Raw genomic sequence first — 25262 nt, 5'->3', positions numbered from 1 at the left:
CAATTGCTTTATTCTGGAGATATACAAAACACTGAAATAAACTATGCCCTCAAAATTTTATAGTCTAATATCAAAGAATGAGAATAGGTTAGTCAAATGACCTAGGAGGGGCTATACTAGGTTCCCAACTCTTGGAACAAAGATCTCTAACTTGTGTCACTAATTTGGCCTCACTACCTCTACCTTTTTATTTTTCTTTTGTGATACTTATTTCACTTTAAGTAACATTGGATTTCTTATTATCATTGAGCCTTGCTCATTTACTTGGGTGATTGGCATATAATTAGACAGTGGGATAGGCTTCTTTGCCTTCTTGTTTAATGCTATGAAGGACTGATTTGATCTTGCTGTTTGTCTTGTCCCCTGATGCTGGCAATTGATGATGCTGGCCAGTCTCATCAAGCAGAATAGTCAGATCCAGAAGGAAGAATGGACCTGAGAAACCAGGCTGACTGCCTGGTGCTTCCCATCCTAACCCAATAGGGGCCACAAGACCACCCAATGAGAAACATTAGAGCAAACACACCTCATTTGCTGATATTTCCCCAACAATTAAGTGGCATGGGATGACATAGTGATGAACTGGACACACAGATACTCAGTTAAATGTGGACTTTAAAAAGTGCTATAGTATGAAAATACATTGATGGGATTCACAGTAATAAAATATAGCTTTCCTAAGCTGTCACATTACATATGCCATTAAGCATCACGAACTCAGTAGGTCTGGGAAGACTCTACAAACCAGAAAGGTCCCTGGTTTTCATGGCCATGACTTCTGAGATGGCTTCTGATGTCAGTAATAGTAAATGGCACAGAACATGACTCTAGGGCAGAGCATGCACAAAAGTCTGAGAGAACACAAAGTAGGTACCATCCAGCCAAGTAGAGGAGGGGACTGAAGAATCACACCTCAGGGGATAACATCTGACTTAGTCCAAAAGAAAGATTGATTGGGAATAATCCAGATAAGTCAAAAGTGGGCAAGTTGTTCTAGGAAGGCAGCAGAGCCTGTGAAAGGCTTTATAATAGGTTACTGCATGGTGAATTCAGGAATCTGTGAGGAAACTTTGTATGGTTGTTGCTTGTGTGGGTATGGGGGTAATGAAGAGTGAATCTAAGGGAAAAATCCTAATGATGGAGAAGTGAGCTGTGTCTCAGAGGGCCTCACCTGCCATATCTAGGAATTCAGATTTCTTCAGAGACACTGGAGAGTCAGTGGGAGTGTTAAATACAATAAGTAACAATAATCAGTTTGCTTTTGGCAAAGATGGTCATTTTAGATGTTTCAACTGTAAGCAGTTAAAGTCCTGATTCATTTGGTTTAAGTATAAAGAAAGTATCTTACATATAACAGAAAGTCTTGAAATAGTGGTTGGTTAACTCACCAACTCAAAAATATCATCAACAACCCAGATTCTTTTTGTCCTTTCACTCTACATGTTGAGTTGTTCTCATGTGAGAATTCCTCATGGTTGCAAGGTGGCTGAAACATTTTTAGCCTTTGCACACTGTCCCCTAACATGCAATGCTATCATTTCTCATGGTGGGGACAAAATCTTTCTCAGCACACACACACCTGTAGACTCCCCCTTGTGTCTCCCGGCCAGATTTGCATCCCACTCTTATGCCTAAATGACTCATTAGCAAGGAATATTGTATTGATATGGTTGAGTTGTACTAATCCAGACACACTCCTTGAGGCTAGATAGACCATGGATTCATGGAAAAAGATGAATACCTTAAAAAGTGGAGTTTGATTCAAAAAGGAAAATGAGTGGGGTGGCTGTTAAGAAGACCATAACCTTGGTCTACCACAATCATTTGAGCTGCATCTGCGCTGGAGGCAAGAACACTTACCCCTTTTCTGTTTAAAGGATCCAAACAATATGTGATGAAGCATGTAGTGTGATAACAGGGGTAAAGAAAAAATGGATAATTAGGGAGGTTTACAGGGAAATTGAGGAAATCAAGCAACGTTGTGAGAGGATTTGTGCAAAGACACGCCACCAAGTAGCAGGTGCCTCCATCAAAATTAGTTTGGCACCCATCACTTTTACATATTTTTAGTAAACTTGGAAAAAGAGAGATATGACCAGAAGCTGCTTAGTATGAAAGCTCCTCAGCAGGAAACCAGAAGTTGCTCAGAAGGCTTAGAAGGACCTCAGCCTGGAGGATGCTAACTTGCTGTTTGTTTTATCTAGCAATTTTATAAGACAATCTTGGGAGAATCACTACTACATGATTTGCAGATAGAGTATATTCAGCCTCAAAGGCTGACTGTATCTATAATTACTGTATGCCATGTGAATGCAGGCAAACACTGTTTACATAAACACAATAAAGACAGAGTTATCACTGTATGCAATTTACATTAATGAATATAATTTTACTAATACTGTCACACTCTAACATTTACAAGTGTAAATAGCTTAACCGAGATCAGGTGCATCTGCATCCCAGTTGCTTAATTAAAGCAATATTTGGATTATTCAACTCTCAAACCTAAATCAAACCTCATTTAAAAAAAACCTTTTTATACAATTTTATTCATTTTCAATACCAGTTTTCTCCATTTCTCATTTTCATAGTTAAATATGTAAATATGACTGACTTTCCTCTTTTTTCCTGATTACCAGAGGCAGGGAGCATTGATTTCCCTGTTGGAGATACAAGAACCCGACTGTAAAACTGGCTATCAAAACCTACTAAAAACATCAGAAATCTTCTATAACGCATAGGGAAACCCAGTGTCCATGTGATGTGTGAACTCTACAGTTCCTAAGGTACATTTCAGTTTGGGGAAGAAATAAACCCAACTGACTCCAAGTATCTGGTGTAACATGGTAGCCACAATTAGTCCATGCAAGTTAAAATAACAGAAATTAAGAGATTTCAACTATAATTTCTTTCACTTTTATCTTCTCTTCAGTGGATACAAACCCATGCTTCTTGCAGGAACATTTTACTTAAAAATGCCACTTTGCTTGAAATATAAGTGAGACTTTTTTGTATGTGACTCCCCTTGCCTGGAGTCAGACACATATTCTGCTGCCATCTGTGAAGCCATTCTCAAAACATAATCTGCAGCCAGCCTAACAGCTATAAATAGCTCCTCTCCACTCTGGGTAGCAACATTGTGTTGGGACAATATGTTTCTCCATAATTTAATCTAATTTCTTCAGCCACACTCAAATTCAGTTGTTAAATAGTTTGCTTTCAAAGTAGGCAATGGTTTATTTTTGGTGTTACTACTTGCTATGAAAAAAATACACATTAGGAATAATGCTTATTTTTGTAACATACCATCAAGAATGGCAACATTTTAGTCTAAATGATAAAGGGAAAAGGAGATCAAATTCACTCCATCAGGTGCATTTTGGGGTAATACCATAGAAAGATGCTGAGGCAGGGTTGGAGTGGGGACACTTCCAAGATCCAGACAAATGTGCTGGATGGCCACGTGTCTCGGAGCCCAATGCCAATTGCACACTACAGAAAGCTGAGTGCAGAGAGGCATTCCTTTGAGCACAGAGTGCAGATTCTCTGTTTCTCCTACAACCTGCAGTGCAGAGCACTAAAGGGAAAATAATCTCCAAAGCATGGGGACTGGTAGCAAGGAAATGATGATTACTCACCTCCCCTGGGTCTCCTGCAAATACCAGGAATTGCTAATTTATCCTTAGTGATGGTTCTGCTCTGCCTCCTCTGGAAGCTCCACAGCCTCAGGCAGGGATAGTGCATCATCTCCCTCAGCACAAACAATACAAAACAAAGCCAGATCCCCCGTGTGTAAGCCCCCACTCTCACCTGACATACATCTGTGTTTCTGTGGAGAAGGTGGACCCTCCACTTCCAGGTCATTTTCAATCTGGGGTCCCTTTCTATTCATTCCATTTATTACTCTAATTTCTTCTGTATATTCACTGCTTTTCAATTGCCTCTAATCCCTATCTGTAAACATGCTCAACTCTCTCCAACTAAAAAAATGAGATTCCTCTCTATTTGGGATTCCTTCAATTATACTATTTCACTCCTCATTAAACCCACGTTTTATTTATTCATTCATTTCTTTATTCAATAAATAGTTATTGAGCATCTCTGTGTTAGACATTTCTCCTAGATTTGGAGGACAGGAGCAAACATGCTGCCCTGTGGAAATTGCATTACAGAGGGGAAAGCAGACACCAGCCCACCTGTTCCCACTTACCTCCATTAGGACACCAGCTTGTTAGATAAGACACCCCAAAGCACAAATGAAAAAGAAAAAAATAGACAAGTTGGCCTTCTTCAAAATTAAAAAAACTTCTGTTTTCTGTTCTTCAAACACACACACACACACACACACACACACACACACACAAAGGGAAAATATATTTCAAACATCTGGAAAAGGATTTGCATTAAGAATATATATGGGCAGCCCCAGTAGCCCAGCAGTTTAGTGCCGCCTTCAGCCCGGGGCATGATCCTAGAGACCTGGGATTGAGTCCCATGTGGGGCTTCCTGCATGGAGCCTGCTTCTCCCTCTGCTTGTGTCTCTGCATCTCTCTCTCTCTCTCTCTCTCTCTCTGTGCCTCTCATGAATAAATAAAATAAAATAATCTTTTAAAAAAAGAATATATAAAGAACTCTTACAACTTACTAACAAAATGACAACTCAATTTAAAAATAGGCAAAGGAGGGGGCAGGGCAAGATGGCAGAGGAGTAAGGTCCCCAAGTCACTTGTCCCCACCAACTTACCTAGATAACTTTAAAATCATCCTGAAAACCTGTGAATTCAACCTCTGAAGTATGGAAAGAACAGCTAGAACGATACAGAGAGAAGCGTTTGCACTTCCAACAAGGTAGGAAGGCAGAAAAAAAAAAATAATCAAGTTGGGGAGGAGCCCCCATGAGGAGCCGGAGCCGGGCCAGGCGACAAAAGCCTCAAGAACAGGAAAGCCCAGTCCTGGAGAAGCAGGAACTTTAAAAATATGCACTGGATTCTTCCCAAAGGGAAAGGCGCTTAGCAGGGAAACCGGGCAGAACTACAGGAGGGGCAGTAGAGCCTACAGGTTTCCGGGGTCACTAACAAAGGAAGTGCACCCCAGGGGAGAGTGCACCACAGACCATGGGCCTATCTCGGTAAAGTGCTGGAGCTGGCACCTGGCTGGGCCTCTGGAGAAGCTCAGACAGGGTGGCTCCTGGAGAGGGGGCTGCGCCCTGCTGCCTTCGGAGCCACAGCCCCAGGAACGTGATTCCAGCAACACAGGCCCCAGGTCCCAGGGTGCCAAGCAGACACAACCCAAGATCCTTTACTCCCCCTGAGACAGGCGGAGGCGGGGAGGGCACAGGACAGCAGGACTCTCCTGCCACAGGGGACCCAAAGCTATGCAGATCAGCGCCCCCCACCCCTAGAGCATCCAGGCCAGTGCTGACTGGGAGACTTCGGTAGTTACTGCGAGAGCTGACCTCAGGGCTGGAGAGCTGGCCACCACTAGTGTTGTTCCTCCTGGTGTCACCCTGTGCCTGGGATGGAGCTGGGCGACAAGGGAACAGGGGCCTCACAGGATAAACAGCTCCAACTGAGCCGTGTAACAGGTGGAGAACAGGGCAGCTCTCACAGGTGCACACACTGAGAATTAGCACAGCAAGACCCTTCCCCATAAGACCACCCGGAAGGACAAGGGAAAAACAAGTTCTTGGCTGAGCAGTGCTAGAGCTCCAGGGGAAGTCAAGGGATTTACAGTATATAGAACCAGAGGATACCCCTCCTTGTTTGTTTTGTTTTGTTTTTTCTTTTTTTTCCTTCCTTTTTCTAGTACAACTCGTTTTTAGCCACTTTGCACTGAGCAAAATGACTAGAAAGAACAAAAGAAAGAATCAGAAATAGTACTCTCTGCCACAGAGTTACAGATTTTGGATTACAATTCTATGTCAGAAAGCCAATTCAGAAGCACAATTATAAAGCTACTTGTGGCTCTGGAAAAAAGCAAAAAGGAATCAAGAGACTTCATGATGGCAGAATTTAGATCTAATCAGGCTGGACTTAAAGATCAATTAAATGAGATGTAATCCAAACTGGAGGTCCTAATGACAAGGATTAATGAGGTAGAAGAAAGAGTGAGTGACATAGAAAAGTTGATGGCAAGGAAGGAAGCTGAGGAAGAAAGACAAAAACAAAAGACCGTGAGGAAAGGTTAAAGAAAATAAATGACAACCTCAGAAGGAAAAATCTATGTTTAATTGGGGTTCCAGAGGGCGCCAAAAGGGACAGAGAACCAGAAAGCATATGTGAACAAATCATTGCTGAGAACTTCCCAAATTTGGGGAGGGAAACAGGCATTCAGATCCAGGAGATAGAAAGGTCCCCCACCCGCCCAAATCAATAAACACCATTCAATACCTCGATATTTCATATTGAAACTTGCAAATTCCAAAAATAAAGAAAAAATCCTTAAAGCAGCAAGGGACAAGAGATCCCTAACTTATATGGGGAGAAATATGAGATTAATAGCAGACCACTCCACAGAGACCTGGCAGGCAAGAAAGGGTTGGCAGGAAAGATTCAGGGTCCTAAATGAAAAGAACATGCAGCTAAGAATACTTTATCCAACAAGGCTCTCATTCAGAATAGAAGGGGAGATAAAGAGCTTCCAAAATAGGCAGAAACTGAAAGAATACATGACCACCAAACCAGCTCTGCAAGAAATAGTAACAGGGACTGTGTAAAAGAAAGAGGATGCCCAAAGAAATAATCCACAAAAACAGGGACTGAATACGTATTATGATGACACTAAATGTATATCTTTCAATAGCTATGCCAAATGTGAATGGGCTTAATGATCCCAATCAAAAGATGCAGGGTTTCATACTGGATAAAAAGGCAAGACCCATCTATTTGCTGTCTAAAAGAGACTCATTTGAGACCTAAGAACACCTCCAGCCTGAAAATGAAAGGTTGGAGAACCATTTACCATTCAAATGGTCCTCAAAAGAAAATGGGGTAGCAATCCTATCAGATAAATTAAGGTTGATCCCAAACACTGTAAAAAGAGATGAAGAGGGACACTATATCACACCTAAAGGATATATACAACAAGAGGACCTAAGAGTCATGAACATTAATGCCCCTAAAGTGAGAGCTGCCAAGTATGCCAATTAATTAATAACCAAAGACATACTTAGATAATAATACACTAAGAGTAGGAGACTTCAACATGATGCTTTCTGTAAATTACAGATCTTCTAAGCACAACATCTCCAAAGAAATAAGAGATTTAAATGATACACTGGACCAGATGGACTTCACAGATATTTACAGAACTTTACATCCAAACACAACTGAATACACATTCTTCTCAAGTGCACATGGAACTTTCTCTAGAATAAAACACATACTGAGTCACAAATCATATCTAACCGATACCAAAAGATTGGGATCATTCCCTGCATATTTTCAGACCATAATGCTTTGAAATTTGAACTAAATCACAAGAAGAAATTTGGAAGAAATTCAAACATGTGGACGTTAAACACCATCCTGCTAAAAGATGAAAGGATCAACCAGGAAATTAGAGAAGAATTAAAATGATTCATGGAAACTAAAGAAAATGAATATACAACCATTCAAAATCTTTGGGATACAGCAAAAGCACTCCTGAGAGGGAAATACATCACAATACAAGCATCCCTCAAAAAATAGGAAATAACTCAAATACACAAGCTAACCTTGCACCTAAAGGAACTAGAGAAAGAACAGCAAATAAAACCTACACCAAGCAGAAAAAGAGAGTTAATAAAGTTTCAAACAGAACTCAATGAAACAGAGACCAGAAGAACTGTAGAACAGATCAACAAAACCAAGAGTTGGTTCTTTGAAAGAATTAATTAGATAAACCATGAGTCAGCCTTATTAAAAAGAAAAAAGACTGAAATTAATAAAATCATGAATGAAAAAGGAAAGATCACAACCAATACCAAGGAAACACAAACGATTTTAGAAACATATTATGAGCAGCTATACACCAATAAATAAGGCAATCTAGAAGAAATGGATGCATTTCTGGAAAACCACAAACTACAAAAACTGGAACAGGAAGCAATAGAAAGCCTGAAAAGGCCGATAACCAGGGAGGAAATTGAAATAGTCATCAAAAACCTCCCCAGACACAAAAGTCCAGGGCCAGATAGCTTACCAGGGGAATTCTATCAAACGTTTAAAGAAGAAACAATATCTATTCTACTAAAGCTGTTCCAAAAGATAGGAAGGGATGGAGTACTTCCAAATTCGTTCTATGAGGCCAGCATCACCTTAATTCCAAAACCAAAGACCCCACCAAAAAGGAGAATTATAGACCAATATCCCCGATGAACACAGATGCAAAAATTCTCAAGACACTAGCCAATAGGATCCATCAGTACATTAAGATTATTCACCATGAACAAGTGGGATTTATCCCCGGGATGCAAGGTAGATTCACCACTAATAAGGCAATCAACATGATAGATCATATCAACAAGAGAAAAAACAAGAACCATATGATCCTCTCAACAGATGCAGAGAAAGCATTTGACAAAATACAGCATCCATTCCCAATCAAAACTCTTCAGAGTGTAGGGATAGAGGGAACATTCCTCAGCATATTAAAGGCCATTACAAAAAGACCACAGCAAATATCATTCTCAATGGGGAAACAGTGGGAAACGTTCCCCTAAGATCAGGAACACGACAACAATGTCCACTCTCACCACTGCTATTCAACATAGTATTAGAAGTCCTATCCTCAGCAATCAGGCAACAAAGAAATAAAAGGCATTAAAATTGTCGAAGAAGAATTCAAACTCCCCCGCTTTGCAGATGACATATACTATACATAGTTAACCCAAAAGACTCCACTCCAAGATTGCTGGAACTCATACAGCAATTCAGCAGTGTGGCAGTATAAAAAAAATCAATGCCCAGAAGTCAGTTGCATTTCTATACACTAACAATGAAACTGGAGAAGAGAAATTAAGGGGTCAATCCCATTTACAAAGGCACCCAAAAGCATAAGATATCTAGGGATAAACCTAACCAAAGAGGTAAAGGATCTATACCCTAAAAACTACAGAACACTTCTGAAAGAAATTGAGGAAGACACAAAGAGATGGAAAAATATCCCATGCTCATGGATTGGAAGAATTAATACTGTGAAAATGTCTATCTATGCTACCCAGGGCAATTTACATATTTAATGCAATCCCTATCAAAATACCATGAAAATTCTTCAGAGAATTGGAACAAATCATCTTAAGACTTGTGTGGAATCAGTAAAGACCCTGAATAGCCAGAAGATTATTGAAAAAGAAAACCAGAGCCGGCGGCATCACAATACCAGATTTCAGGTTGGACTACAGTGCTGTGGTCATCAACAAAGTATGGCACTGACACAAAAACAGACACATAGATTAATGGAACAGAATAGAGAATCCAGAAATGGGTCCTCAACCCTATGGTCAACTAATATTCGACAAAACAGGAAAGACTATCCACTGGAAAAAGGACAGTCTTTTCAATAATTGGTGCTGGGAAAATTGGACAGCCCCATGCAGAGGAATGAAACTAGACCACTCTTACACCATACACAAAGATAAACTCAAAATGGTTGAAAGATCTAAATGTGAGACAAGATTCCATCAAAATCCTAGAGGAGAACACAGGCAACACCCTTTTTGAACTTGGCCACAGCAACTTCTTGCAAGATACATCTATGAAGCCAAGGGAAACAAAAGCAAATGTGTTATTGGGACTTATTCAAGATAAAAAAGCTTCTGCACAGCAAAAGAAACAGTCAATAAAACTAAAAGACAACCTACAGAATGGGAGAAGATATTTGCCAATGACGTATCAGATAAAGGGCTAGTTTCCAAGATCTATAAAGAACTTATTAAACTCAACACCAAAGAAACAAACAATCCAATCATGAAATGGGCAAAAGACACGAACAGAAATCTCACAGAGGAAGACATAGACATGGCCAACATGCACATGAGAAAATACTCTGCATCACTTGCTATCAGGGAAATACAAATCAAAACCACAATGTGATATCACCTCACACCAGTGAGAATGGGGAAAATTAACAAGGCAGGAAACCACAAATGTTGGAGAGGATGTGGAGAAAAGGGAACCCTCTTACACTGTTGGTGGGAATGTGAACTGGTGCAGCCACTCTGGAAAACTGTGCATGTTCCTCAAATAGTTAAAAATAGAACTGCCCTATGACCCAGCAATGCACTGCTGGGGGCTTACCCCAAAGATGCAGATGCAGATGCAGTTAAACAGCAGGACACTTGCACCCCAATGTTTATAGCAGCAATGTCCACAATAGCTAAACTATTGGAAGGAGCCTCGGTGTCCATTGGAAGATGAATGGATAAAGATGTGGTCTATGTATACAATGGAATATTCAGCCATTAGAAACGACAAATACCCACCATTTGCTTCAATGTGGATGGAATTGGAGAGTATTTTGCTAAGTGAAGTAAGTCAACCAGAAGTGGACAAACATTATATGTCATTCATTTGGGGAATATAAAAAATAGTGAAAGGGAATAAAGGGGAAAGGAGAGAAAGTGAGTGGGAAATATCAGTGGGGGTGACAGAACATGAGAGACACCTAACTCTGGGCAATGAACAGGGGGTTGTGGAAAGGGAGGTCAGTGGGGCGATGGGGTGGCTGGGTGATGGGCACTGAGGGGCCACTTGATGGGATGATCACTGTGCGTTATGCTATATGTTGGCATATCGAACTGCAATAAAAATTATACAAAAATAAATAAATAAATAAATAAATAAATAAATGCATGCATGCAAAGGAGGGGCGTCTGGGTGGCTCAGTCAGTTAAGCATCTGCCTCCAGTTCAGGTGTTGATCTCAGAGTCCTGGTATATTGCCCCTGTCAGGCTCCCTGCTCAATGAAAAGCCTGCTTCTCCCTCTCCCTCAGCTACTCCCCTTGCTTGTGGTGTCTCCCACTCTGTCAATAAATAAATAAATATATATATATGTATATATATATATATACTGTTTTTAAATGGGGAAAGGGATAAAATAGAATGAGATCTTGCCATTTGCAGAAATATGGATGGATCTGGAGACTATTATGCTGAGTGAAATAAGTCTGACAGAGAAAGACAAATACCATATGGTTTCACGTATATGTGGAATCTAAAAAAAAAAAAAAATGAATAAATAAACAAAAACCGGGATCAGACTTGTGGATACAAAGAACAAACCAATGATTTCCAGAGGGCAGGGCATGGGGAAGATGAGCAAAATGGGTGTGGGGGAGGGGAGTAACAGGCTTCCAGTTATATAATGAATAACATAGCATAGGGAATAAAGTCAATGGCATTGTAACACCATTGTATGGTGACAAATGGTAGCTATACTTGTGGTAGTCATGGTGTAATATATAAACTTATTAAATCAATATGTTGTACACCTGAAATTAATGAATTATTATGCATCAACTATACTAATTTTTTAACTTAAAATCAATAAAAAGAGTCAAAGAATTTGCATACGTATTTCTCCATAGAAAATCCACTAATGGCCATAAGCACAATAAAAAATTGCTTAGCATTATTAGTCATCAGGGAAATATAAAACAAAACCACAATGGGATATCACTTCACAGCCACTATAATGACAAAAATCAGAATGATATATAATAACAAGTATTGTCAAGGATGTGAAAAAATGGAACTTTCATGCATTGATAGTTGGAATGCAAAATGGTATAGTCACTTTGGAAAAAAAAACAGCAGTTCTTTAAAATTGTTAAATATAAAGTAATGAAATATCACCTGACACTTGTCAGAAAAGGGACTCTTGCCTCCATCTAGGTTATTTTCACAAGAACTTACACTGGGACAATGATAATTGAAAGGGAAAGAATGAGTCAATGACATGGAATAGTGCAGATATGGAGATGAAAGTATTCTGTGGTTGACTGGATATGAGAAGCTGGAAGTGAGAAATCTTGAGGTTTACAAGCCTTAGTGACAAAGAGAGCAAGGCAAACCCTAATGGAGATTTAAGAAAAAAAAAAAACGCACACACAAGTAAGCCCCACAAAAAACAGCAAGAATACATATGAGGAAGAGGAGGCAGATGTTTTTGAGGTTTTAGAGTATATATTGGTAGCTTTTAGCACAGAAGTGGCAACAAATCATAGATATGAATGTAAGACCAAGAATAATAGAAAAGAGGATCAGGGGCTAGACTTGGAGAGGCTTCCACCCACTGGATGGCGAAAGGAAAGTTACTTGTGCAAATGGCTGGAAGGACAGGCAGATAATTTCATCAGAGCATAGAGCTAGGCAGTTGAAGAAAAAACAGGGTTTTATTAAAAAAAATGTTGTGCCAATTGTAACATATGTCAAAAAGAAGTCTCACAAATTAGAGTTAAAATATGTCTTCTGCTGTTGGAAGCTGAGGATTAATTTTAGGCAAATTGTGAGGGGGGATAAAGAAATTTTTTGCAGATGAGGAAAAGCCAGAAAGGCAGAAGTGCCAAAGAGAAGCAGAGACAGAATTTTAAGAAGTGGTAGTTGCTCCAGAAGAGTCAAATGAGGTGTTCAGGTCATTGAAGATCTCATATTCTTCTTCTTATCTTGTCTCACCAAGGCCCCAAACAAGACAAAGGTCCAAAGTGGTCTTCTTTCCATGTTCCACTGCCTTTTCTGCCCCTGTAAACCTGAGTTATAGCACACTATTCTAATGCCAACACTCTGTCCATGGCTGGCCTTCATCATGAGAAGCTTCTGGACAAGAGAAGCCAATCATACTCCCATATTAATGTTTCTCCTCAGCTATCCTGCTGGATACTGCAGGGATCACATGATTCACTCAAACCTGTGTGATGGAGTCAGGCAATACCACTGCAGAATTCCAAAGAATCACATGCTGATTAAAGAAAAATTTAAAATGAAGGAGTGTTTTATTGCTGGTAATATCCCCAGGCAAGGACAGCAGCTTCCAATGTTCTGAACAGCTGGAGTAGCCCTTTTTTGAAGTTATCACAGAATATAGCTAAGACAAAAAGTAGAACACATTCAAACAACAAAACTCATAGGTGAATAATCTAATATAATATTCCTGGTCAAATTTCCATAAAGTGGACTGAAATTGGGTTTATTTTCAAATTACATAAGCTTGCCTGGTTTTGATTTAGTTCTGAGGTAGAACAGAGCTTTACAAACAGGAACATCTCAACATATTTACACATTGCACTGACTTAAACATAGGGACATTGTAGACTCAGAAATTAAGTAACATTACATGATAACTTTGAGATTAAAATAAGATTTGTTTAATATGGGGCACCTGGGTGGCTCAGTGGTTGAGTGTCTGTCTTTGGCTTAGGTCAGGATCCCTGGGTCCTGGGATTGAGTCCTACATCGGGCTCCCTGCAGGGAGTCTGCTTCTCCTTCTGCCTATGTCTCTGTCTCTCTCTCTCTGTCTCTCATGAATGAATAAATAAAATCTTTAAAAATATTTGTTTAATGTAATAACTTTGTACATACACATCATTTTTAAAATTAATTACAATGTGTAAGGTTATAAATTATACTCTCTGCATTTGTATAACAAATCACCAGACACCAGGGAAGTTGTGTATACTTCAGTCAAAATACATGCAGTGGGAAAGAGGAGAAAGAGAGGTGGATAAGTATTTTCAGTTGTGCAGAACAGTGCTTAATTTGGACTCAGAGTGACCTACTCTGGATAGGGAGCTAAGGCAAGCCAGCAGATCAAGTGTCATGATGAGTCAGCCATGTGCAAGGTGGGCACCCAGGACAGTGAGCAGGGCAGTCAAAACAGAAAGCCTGATGACAGCAGCTAGCCAGATGTACACAGGTTATAGAGAACCTGTTCCCACATCCATGCCCAGAAGGGAAAATGTTCTTAGCTTAGACACATCTGAAAGGTCTTATAGTACAAAGGAGTAACCTTTGTACCTCTAGCTGGGCTGAAACCTGCGCATCAGATTCAAACACAATGAAAGCTGCAGGTAAGAGGAGCTTAACCCTAAGAGTGAGTGAAGGATGCTCAGCAGAAAACAGGTGAGAGAAACAAAGCCTCCCTAAATACCATGAGAAAGACAGGCTGAGAGGTTCAGTCCTAAGCAGAATGTTGAGAAATCATTCACACAACCTGGGAATTTTCTCCAAATTGTAATAATAAAAGCTTAATAACAAAACCCATGTCATTCTCATAAAGGACAAGAATTTACAAATCAGTAGGGGCTGATGGAAAGCCGGGGACTGCAGAAAGAAGAGAAATATCTGGAGCTGACCAGGGGTCATTCTCTGAACCCACCACTAGTTTCTGGTGAGAATGATGAGGAATGTAATTGTGGCATCTTTGAACTCATTGTGTGCACTTTGTTATACAGAAAGAGTTCCCAGTGTCTTAGCTGTTAAGATAATTGTCAACTGAGTGGATTCTAGTGCCATGCCACTACCAGAAGGCTATCTGCACATCATCTCATTTTGTTGTGGAATTGATGTGTGCATACCACAAATACAAACCTGGCTCACAGTGAGATAGGGCATCTCATCACCTCAGAATCAAAGTGAGATTCATGTTCCTGTGTGTGTTCCCACATGCCTCACACAGAAGCTTCAGAAGACTGAGGAAGCACAGAAAGGTGGCCAGGGCTGGGCTGGCTGGGCCCTGCAGTGGTATAGTCTCTTTTTTTAACTAAATGTATGTAGGGGGAAAAATGTATGTGAAAAAAAAAAAAAGAACATTTCCCATAAAATCTTTTAAAAACCTAAAGGTCTGGCTTATCTTGAAAGATTAGAAGTGTGGCAATGATGGTCTATATATTTCCATGTGGAAACAATCACCTGGATAAAAGTGAGGCAGTCCATTGGATAATTTTCTCTCTCCCTATTGTGTGGAATTTGCCATGCCAGCTTTCCTACAAAATATTCCATGTCCTGAGAAATACCCTGACCCCAGGTAAAGTGGGATGTCTAGCCACTCCATGTTTCCTACCACTTCTTTTGTCATTAGCTTGCATGCTGAGTTTTTCTCCCCAGTGCCCTTCTTCTCCATTGTCCCTCCTCCTCCTGGTTCTTCTTCTAAGATAGAAAAATAATTATCTGTCTCTGAGACTATTTCAGAAGTGCTGGAGTGAACCAAGAGTAGTCAGATTCATTGACACACAAAATAGAATGGTGGCTGTCAGGGGCTGGGGAAGAAAGTAGCTTAGTGCTTCATGGGGACAAAGAGTCAGGAAGATAAAAAAGTTCTGGAGATGGAGGGTGGTGATACTTGAGAACAAAGTGAATATACTTTTTTTAGGGTGAATATATTTAATTTTGTTTAACTGTACACTTAAAATGGTTAAAATATAAAATTTTATGTTATGTGTATTTTACCACAATAAAAAATAGCATGAAAATAAAAGTTTTTCAGTGAAAGCTGAGGCCAGAAATACCTAGGGCCAGAAAAAATAGAAGAAAGGACATTTTCTTGTGGAAGTGAGGGCCTGCCTTACCTGTTTTCTCTTATTTCTTATATATAGCCCATATGACTGACTTAAGTTACTTATCTTGTTCCTGTGAGCATCTGCATTTAGATGTAGAAAAATTGAAATGATATCTGAGCAAGAGGCTATATTGTCAGCAAGCCTAAGGACTGGTACAGAGGGTCCTTTTACGCTATGCAGGTCATTTATAGAATTAACACCTAAGAAATTAAAATGTATATCATAAATATTTATATGGGCCAAAAATTGACACATTGAAAACCATACCTGATTGTATTTTGCCAACTGTATGATATTCTAGAAAAGAAAGAAAATAGAGACAGTAAAAAGATCGGTGGTTGCCAGGTGTTGAGCAAGGAGGACAGAGGGTGTTTATTTAGCAGTGAAAATACTCTGTATGATACTCTAATGATGGATACATGTCACTATACATTTGTCCAAGTGAACTTTTAGGCAAACAATGAACTATGGGGGATTATGATGTCAATGTAGGTTTTTCAATTGTAGCAAATGTACCAGTCTGGAAGAGATGTTGATAATTTGTAATTCTATGTATGTGTGTGGACCAGTGGACATAAAGGAACTCCCTGTACTTTTCTCTCAATTTTACCATGAATTTAAAGTCTAAAATAAAGTTTTTATTACGAAAAAAAAGAAAGAAAACCCTTTTGGGAGGAGGTAAGGCCGAATTGGTTCAAAAGCAGTAAATCCAGATGCTGTGAAATCCTGCATGTAGATTTCTTGTGGTCAACCCTGTGCATGATTTCACTCTGACTTTCAGAGCCCAGGCATAGCTGCCCTCCATACAGCCGTGAGTTTCATTGTCTCAAATTTGCCCCACAGAGCAGTAAGAACAAGCTTTGTTTCCTTAGAGCAGGGTGTAGAATTCTGCATTTTTTGATTCCAGAGGCACTGTAGAGTCTTTCCCAGGACAAGAATTAGGCTGAACTAAACATGACTCCAGCAGAGAGAAAGGACTTCCCATTAAAAATAATGTGGCTCAGCGGTTTAGCGCCTACCTTCAGCCCAGGGTGCGATCCTGGAGACCCGGGATCGAATCCCACGTCGGGCTCCCTGCATGGAGCCTGCTTCTCCCTCTGCCTATGTCTCTGCCTCTCTCTCTCTCTGTGTGACTATCATAAATAAATAAAATTAAAAAAGAAAAAAAAAATAATAATGTCAACCCCCAATTCTTGTCAGCACTGGCTCACTTGGCATATTATGTATATTAATTGTTTTGCCAAAACTATGCTGTTATTTTTCTATTCCAACTATCCCTAAGCAATTTTAGCAAGTGCTCCTTGATTTGAGAAGAGCATGTCTGTTAAGTGGCCCCAAAGAGAATCTTTTATACCCTCCTCTCTCACAAGCCATTGCTTTGCCTTGGAGAACCACAGGACTGTATTCCATCTTGTCCTGGGGATGAAGAATGTAGCCATTAACCACATGGGCTCCATAGATTCTGGAGTCTAGGGAATATGCTGTGTTTTCCCCTCAGTAGTGAAAGTCTGGAGTCATAGATACTCCGGGACTAAGAAATACTCTGCCCAATGACTGTGCATCTCTTTATGTATTAAATAGAACTACACAATTAGCAATCTTTCTTTTGATAGTGTGACTTCTCCTTCCCTTGGTGGATACACAGGGTCAGTGGAATTTCAGCATCTACCTAATGGATGTCATCATAGGCCAAGGTTTCCATGATGCCAGACACCCAAAAGAGGAAGCTGAAGAGGAAATGGAATCTTCCATTTCCTCTTCAGGAAAATGGCAGTGGAAATCAGTGGAAATCCTCTTCAGGAAAATGGCAGAGGAAATGGCAGTGGAATCTTCCAGTGCCAAAGCATTGAGTTAACATGTGTCTTCTGGTCATACAGCTGAATGTCATCTGAATTGAGAGGTCAAGTATTGAGAAGGGCCTGGCCAGTGTGGAGGAATTAGGGAATATGAGCATGAAAGTAACAACTTTCTTTCTTATTTATGATCTAGTCAGCATGCTCCCTCTGCCACTTGGCTAGGGTATCTAAAACTACATTCCATTTTCCTTCCCAGCTAAGCAAATATCAGAGCATTGATTGAAAATGAAACAAAAAATACCTTTCAATATTCCATGGGTCAGAGTGTCTTTTGCTTTGTCTTGATTGATTTTTCCTTAGGACTAAAAGTCTATGGTTAGTGATATGGGATTTCCAACCTGGTAACAGGAGACAGATGTTTTTCAATTGCTTTGTATCTGATTGAGGACCAGACATTCACCAAGTACTTTAATGAATGCCAGCTGGTGCTGGTTGAGTGGTGTTTTAGATAACTGGCAAGGTTTCTGAGAAATGAAGCAAGGGAAGGAAATATCTCTAGCAACCCAGAACACCACTGATGTACTGAATACCTAGGCTTAGCTCACACCAAGCAATCTTACTGGGGCAAGGGCTTCAACAAAAGACTCAAAAGCCATATGCAGTCTCAGTCCTGAGTGCTTTACTCAGTGTCTCTTTATATACATTTGCAGTTTCATGCAATATGGCCTTATTTGAACAAGGTTTTTATCAACATGGCCACTAAAGCAGGGAGCATGAAATGAGTATGCATGGGGTAAGAGGTTTTTGACAGTGGAATGTGATGAACATTCTACAGAACCCTGGAATTCCAGTAGGAAACAAATGCAGAACTTATATTATAAAATATATATCTTCCATGATCTTATGGTCAGGTTCAGGAGGAGAGACTATGGTCCTGGATACAGTGAGATGAAAGGTTTCCTCCTTTCTTCACTACTGTGTGGGTGGTAAAAGTAGAAGGATGCCCAGCACAGTGTCTCACCCCTGTGTGTGAAAAACACAGATGATGGGCTGGGGGTACAGAGGTGTACCTGTGAGTAACAGGCATTGGTCTATACCATTCTGGCCCAATGCTATGGGAGCTAGAACTTCCCTGAAGTATGATGCTCTTGCAGGATGAAGGGCAGGAGCCTGGAAATAATCAGCTGAAGCTAAGCCAGAGTAAGAGATGCAGCCTTATTAACAAGTTTCATTTCCTTTATATGAGATCGAATACGTAGAATGATTAGGATGTTGACTGGAACACAGTCAGACTAAAGACATTTAAGCCCTGGTTTTACATTCCCTATTTTACAGATGACTATCCTGAGGCTCAAAGTAAGAACTGAATGACACCTAGAAAATCAATGACTCAACCAGAGCGGCCTTATTCCAGGCTTTGTTTTTCCATGACTTCCTGCTTCCAAGAACAACACAACACATCTATAACTAATATGTTTGAAATCAGAAGTCATTTCCACTGGTTCAAAATATGTCAAGCTTATTTAGAATCATTGCTCTTACTCTTTGTTTTGTGTAGATGTGTCAGAATTAGCAACATTAAAGCAATTACCCATGAAATTATCCCCCCTTATTATCCCTTATAATAGCATGCCTGTAGAATAGTATTTTACATGTAAATTAATAGTAGGTGAGTTCAGCAGGACTGCCCTTAAAATGAGTCCCAAAGAATCCATAATGAGTGACTATTTATTTTAGCAATTCCAGAAACTATGCAAAGTGTAGATAATTACCAAACACATCTGAAGGGAAAAAAAAAAATCTACCTTTAAGCAAGCTGCAAATAAGCCTTTGAAATTTATATAGTTTCAACTTCAGGAAAAAAAAATATTCCTCTTTATCTTTGTATCTTTGCATTTATTTTTATTACTTGCTATCTACACACAGTGAACATGAGTTGAAGCAACTCTTGTTAATCTAAAAAGTTGCTAGAAAATTCATCATCAAAAAAAGAAAAAAAGAAAATTAATCATCCTATCTGATTGTAAGAGTGATATACTGGTCATTTGGTATTAAATAGTGGGCAATGTAGAGAAAACATATAATTGGAACAAAATGGCCAGAAATTAGAGGCATTGGCCAACTAAAGTTTGCCTCTCTTTTGTTTACTAATGGAACACCTTAAACCAGGCAGGGTACTTTGGGTTGGGGAGAGGGGGAGGAGAATGGTAGAATCACTAACATTCTCCATAACATTTACATTGCCCTTTGTAATTCATATTAATTCTTACTTTGATCCTTACTATCAAGTGAACAAGGAGCATAGTCCCATTTCACATAACTAAACTGAGGCCCAGAAGTTAAATGACTAACTGCAAATCTCTCCCACATGATGGATGGAGTTGGGATTTGATCACAAATCTACTGATTCCATGTGCATCTATGTTTCCAGTTTAAAAGATCATAGAGCTTATTTATTCTAACTCCGTGTTTAATACATAAATCTGCTATATTGTAAATTGAGCATAATAAGAATTCAATAAATATTGGTTAGATAAAGAGTAAGAGAGACTATCTGATCTTGAAGAACTTAGTTCTGGCAGAGCAGACAAGAGGACAGAGACCAAGAGGATGACTTGGAGTGGGCTGCAGTGAGGGTGTAGCCCCCTTTGAAAGTGGAGAAGCAGAGGATGGAGTCACAGATATCTGAGCAAGAAGATGGCACCCCAAGTGTGCCCCCAAGAGAAAAAGGTAAACACTGGGCTGAGAAAGGGGAAGTGCATGTAGCAGAGGGAAGAGAAAATGGGAATCACAGAGGCAAGAAATGCCTGGCATGTTCAGGACAGTAACATGCCAGGGCACATGTACTCTGTTTTACAGTCAAGGGAGAATTCCAGGTCAATAATGCTATGCAGCAATAAGAGGACATGCATTTTCAGAATTCTTTTATAAAGTAAAAATCTTTAAGAAATCCCATAAGACTGATTCTCACTTACAATCTGATATTTGTCTTCAGAAAGAGAAAAACTAGGGAATTGTGTATAAGCTATACCTATTTTTTTTTAACTTTTTTGTACTGCAGCCAGTAATGAACAATTGTTAATACCTACAGTTAGAAAATACTCAGAGAGCTGGTATAGACAATGGAGAACAATGAAAAACATGAGGGGTTTGATCATTAAGTACTGATGGTGTTAAGATGATGGGAGACCAAGGGACCCAGAATACCTTAATTCAGCCTCAAATCACAGCCCTTTATTCCATAATGCTCCCCATTAGGGAGCCAATCATCTCTATTTGCATGGAGCTAAGGGCTCTTACAGAATGCAAGTCTTTCAGTATTAAAACTGAGAAAGTCCCAGGTAACCTGAGATAAGCTAGTCACTCCATCCCCATATATGAGCAAAAGTCACTAGCAAACAGTAATCAATAATTTCTTTATCATTTGGGCATTGTTTGCTAAAACTTTACTCCTTTAGTATAAACAATGCAATAGAAGAAAAAATGAAGTCTACTTTCCTGTTCTGCTTACCAATGCACATAAACTTCCAGCCTGTGGTGAATCTTTCCACTGGTTGCTTTCCTCAAAATTGGGCCAATCATTTTAGTATTCCATCTTCTTGCAGAGAAAGGATGAGGGATCAGATAGGGCTTTTCATCATATAGAGTGGTAAGAGAAGTTCATACTATTAAGATATTTGGATAAAGGACTGAGTAGAAGTATTATGCTGAGCCACCTAGCTCTCTGGGGAAAAATTTTAGGCAGAGTTACAAATGTGAAGATGTGGAACTAGTGGTGATTTGTCCCAATCAATGGGGAGGCCAGTGTGGCTAGAGAAAGTGGTGACAATTAGAGCAGAGTAAGGCCTGCAGGCCATGGTGGGAAGGATTTCAATTGTTTCTCTGGATGTCCACAGGAAGGGTGTGCCAGAGCTTGTCTGCTTTGCAGAGAAGTGCCTGCAAGTGGAAAAGGGAGAAGTAGAGACATCATTTGTCTCTAGATGAAGAAGGGTAGTAGTCATGAAGAGAGTGAGAAGTGGCTGGAGTTGGGATATTGTTTGAAGTTATAGCACACAGAATTTGCTGATCAAACTCATGTGAGGCATGAGAGAAGTATGGGCTTCACAGATGGCTGTAAGCTTCTGAACAGAAGGAAGGAATCACCATTAACTACAATGGTGAAGATTGTGGAAGGAGCAGACTGTGGGCTAAAAGAACGGGGGCTTGAGTTTTGGCTATTTTAACTGTGCAACATCTTTAAAAACATCCAAGTGGAGATGTAGAATAGTGAACTGGATATTCAAATCTGAGGTCAAAGGAAAGGGCCAGGGAAAGATGCAAATGGAAAGCCCTCAGTGCACAGATAGCAATGCAGAATTAAGAACACTGATGAGATTATTAAGAGACATCCAGGACTGAGCTTTAGGCATCCCAAGATTCAGAAAGTTGAGGAAGGTGTAGTGAAGGATCCCCAAATGAAATTGTTTATGAAGTAGTTCAGAAGGCTAAGGGAAAGGATTGACCAATTGCGCCAAATGCTTGAGAGGGAAGAAGGATGGGGACAGGCATCTGACTTGCCCCATGGAAGTTCAAAATGAAAAAAAAAAAAATGGAAGTAGACCAAACTCTTACAACAATCAGGTGGAAATGATATAGGAATAACATGCTTGGGACCCAACTGACTTTCTGGGACATCTTTTGGAATCCCTTCCCCAATCCTGGTGGTTGACGGACAAGCTTCTATCCAACTATACTCTCCTCACTTGCCCACAGAAATTGTTCTGGACAGTCTTTTCCACTGTAATTCTTGTATAAACCCCCTGTCTCAGAGCCTGTTTCCTTGTAATCCAAACTAAGACATCAGATGGACAAGATAGAGGATAGCAAGAGATCTAAGGGTGTATGCAAGACAGTGATTATAATGTTGATTCACAAAATATAAGCGCATTAGGGGAAGAAGTAAGACCTTCAGGGTGGCAGAGGAATACTAGGTAGTAAGTCCAATGGGTTGCAAGTTTCTGGATGCCAGAGTCCCTGTGGTATAGCTGCTGGAGAGTGTGAATGGGGAAGTAACATGCAGAGTGCAGTGCTCAAAATTAAGTGATGGAGTCATTGATAATGATACAGTCTGAGGTTAGATGGTTGCAGGAAGTAGCTGAGATGAGGTGGAGGACAGAGTCATTGGTGGTAGGAAGGTCATGAGGCTGAGAGACCAGGGAGGCTATGAAATTGTCTAGAGACAATTGGTAGAGAGTACGCAAAGAGCTGCAAATCCTCATGGAATAAGGGAGAGTGGCCCAAGGACTAGCTGGTGGTAAGGTGTAGTGGTGTGGACTTCGATGGAATGAAGCTTTATTTTAGGGACTCAAACAAAGCGTAAGCCTTTGCTTTTTTATGCTAAGCTCCCTTGGGTGCATTCAGGTTTTGGTTCAGTTTCCAGGGCTTCCTTATTTCTTGCTTATTCTTTATTCAGATTCTGCCCTCTTTGCACCCTCAGATGAGTATGACATGGCCCCCTAAAACCACAGCTTTGTTTTCACAGAACTGGAGCTTCTCCTTGAAGCAACCTGTTCTGAATTACCAATTTTGCTACTCTTGGTGATAGATGCCTACAATGTGAAGGGAATTTTTAATGGACACTGAAACATACACATTTAAGTGAATTTATCACTTTCTTTTTTTTAATAAAATAATTTTATTGGTGTTCAACTTACCAACATACAGAATAACACCCAGTGCTCATCCCGTCAAGTGCCCCCCTCAGTGCCCGCCACCCAGTCACCCCCACCCCCCTCCCTTCTCCCCTTCCACCACCCCTAGTTCATTTCCCAGAGTTAGGAGTCTTCCATGTTCTGTCTCCCTTTCTGATATTTCCTATCCATTTCTTCTCCCTTCCCCTCTATTCCCTTTCACTATTATTTATATTCCCCAAATGAATGAGACCATATTAGAAAATGCAAAAACAGCTGGTGGAAGGAACAGCAAAATATAAAATTATAGTGTTTATGCCAGAACTTAAAAGGACTTGAGCGAGTTATCATTTGTCTCACTTGCCTCATTACACATGGGGAAATCCAAAGAACTGGGGGGTCATGTACTGGGACAAGATTACCTAGTATACTTGAGGAAATCCCACCTGAGTCTCAGCCTGTCACTACCCAGCACAGCACACTGTCCCCAGCATGGCTCATCAATTGACCTCTTCTGTGCTCCAAGAGTACTTTTCCTTTATGTTGACTACAATAAGTTCTCTGTGTTTACCTGTTGCTCTGGGATGACCATGACCATAGACCTCACCATCCTTTGCCCCTTGGAGCAGGCGTGTCCAGGTCTGACCCAGTGCACCTTGTGAGCCTGTACAAAGTTCTGCCTGTACAAATATAATTGCCTCCCTGTTTTGACCCAACGATCAGCATGATCTTGAGTAAGTCACCAAGGCCCCATCATCTGACTTGTACCTGCAACTTGCAAGAGAAGCCGGCCCCGTACCAACCTTTGGAGCATAAAGCTCATGGCTGCTACTTTAGCTACACCTTATAAATCTTCCACCAAATGTGTTCTGTGACTATGCTATCCTGGAACTACACAGGGTCAATGATCTGGGAAGTGTAGTTACAGCTCAGTTAAATAGACAGATGCAAGCTGCCACAGGAACCCTAGGAAAAGAAAGCAGTATCTTAGGAAAGAGAATGAGTTTGTTTTTGGATCATTGTACTTCAGTTGCCTCTAGGACCTGCTAGGAAGACAACTGGTATGCAGACAATAGTTCTGGAGCTCAAGAATAAATTTTGGAGATGTTACCATAAACATTGAGGTCATCAAAGGATTAAGATTGTTTTAGGTAAGAAGGACCCTGGAAAATCCTGATAATTCTGTCTCTATTAGTCACCTTTGCTGCCTAACAAGGAAGCCCACAGTCTTAGTGCCTTGCAAGAATACTTATTTGCTTACGTTATATGTTGGTGCTGAGGGTGGTTGTTGCTGTTTGGCTCTGTTCAGCTTTGCTCCCAATGTCTCCTACTTCCTGACTATGGGGCAGCTGCCATGATGGGGAGGGGGGGAACGCATGTCATTTCTTGTGATAGGGAAGAGCAAGAAGGCAAGATATAATTATTTTTCAAGCTCAGGCTTGGACATGGTCTGTATAATGGGCACTTCCTCTCCATTTGTCAAAGCAGGTGCTGTGGACATGTACATTTATGTTATTGCATTAGCATGAGCCCTGTGAGAAAACCTCTCTAGGGATTAAGTGTGATTACTTAACTGAATATGAGTTCTAAATAATTGTTTTCTCCCTCAGACAATAACTTCCAAGAGAGTCCTTCTATTTTCTTATTAATGTGTGGATTAGATGAGGAATTGAATAATAATGCTGACTTATTCAGGGAAAACTTCAGCACTGCTTAGAAAGAACCATGCACATTCATAGCCTGGTCAAATGTGTGTTCACAGGCCACACAGCAAACATATAAAGTTAAAGGAAGTGTTCCTACAAAGAGTAGGCCTAGCCAATCCCATGTGCAGGACAGGAAGGGAAAGTTTGTGCAGAGAGTGGCAGAGAAGGGTCAGAATTCAAAAGGCCTGCTTCTGGGCCACAGATCCTATGTTCACTGGGAGATGCCAAGGGTGGTTGAAGGAGAATCTGTATGGTGAAACAGTCTACATCAGGGGTTGGCAAACTTCTGTAAAGGGGTAGTGAGTAAACACTTTAGGACTTTTGGGCTATGTTATCTCTGTCACAGGTAGTGCCGGTTGGGGATTGTCATGGGAAAGGCATGATTGCTGATTGATCTGACTGGACCAGGGCTCTCAGAGGCTTCTCACCCTCCTCTGTCCTTGGATTGTACTTGCCTTTCCTTCTCCCAGAGTCTGCTGCAAGGACACAGCCTTAAGGTAATGATGTGGTGTAGAGAACACCTATGTGGTATGGTATACTTCTCTGAATCTAGTTAAGG

The sequence above is a fragment of the Canis lupus genome, chromosome 20 (assembly GCF_048164855.1).
Source record: "Canis lupus baileyi chromosome 20, mCanLup2.hap1, whole genome shotgun sequence".
In the NCBI taxonomy this organism is placed as follows: domain Eukaryota; kingdom Metazoa; phylum Chordata; class Mammalia; order Carnivora; family Canidae; genus Canis; species Canis lupus.
This window is presented reverse-complemented; position numbering follows the sequence as displayed.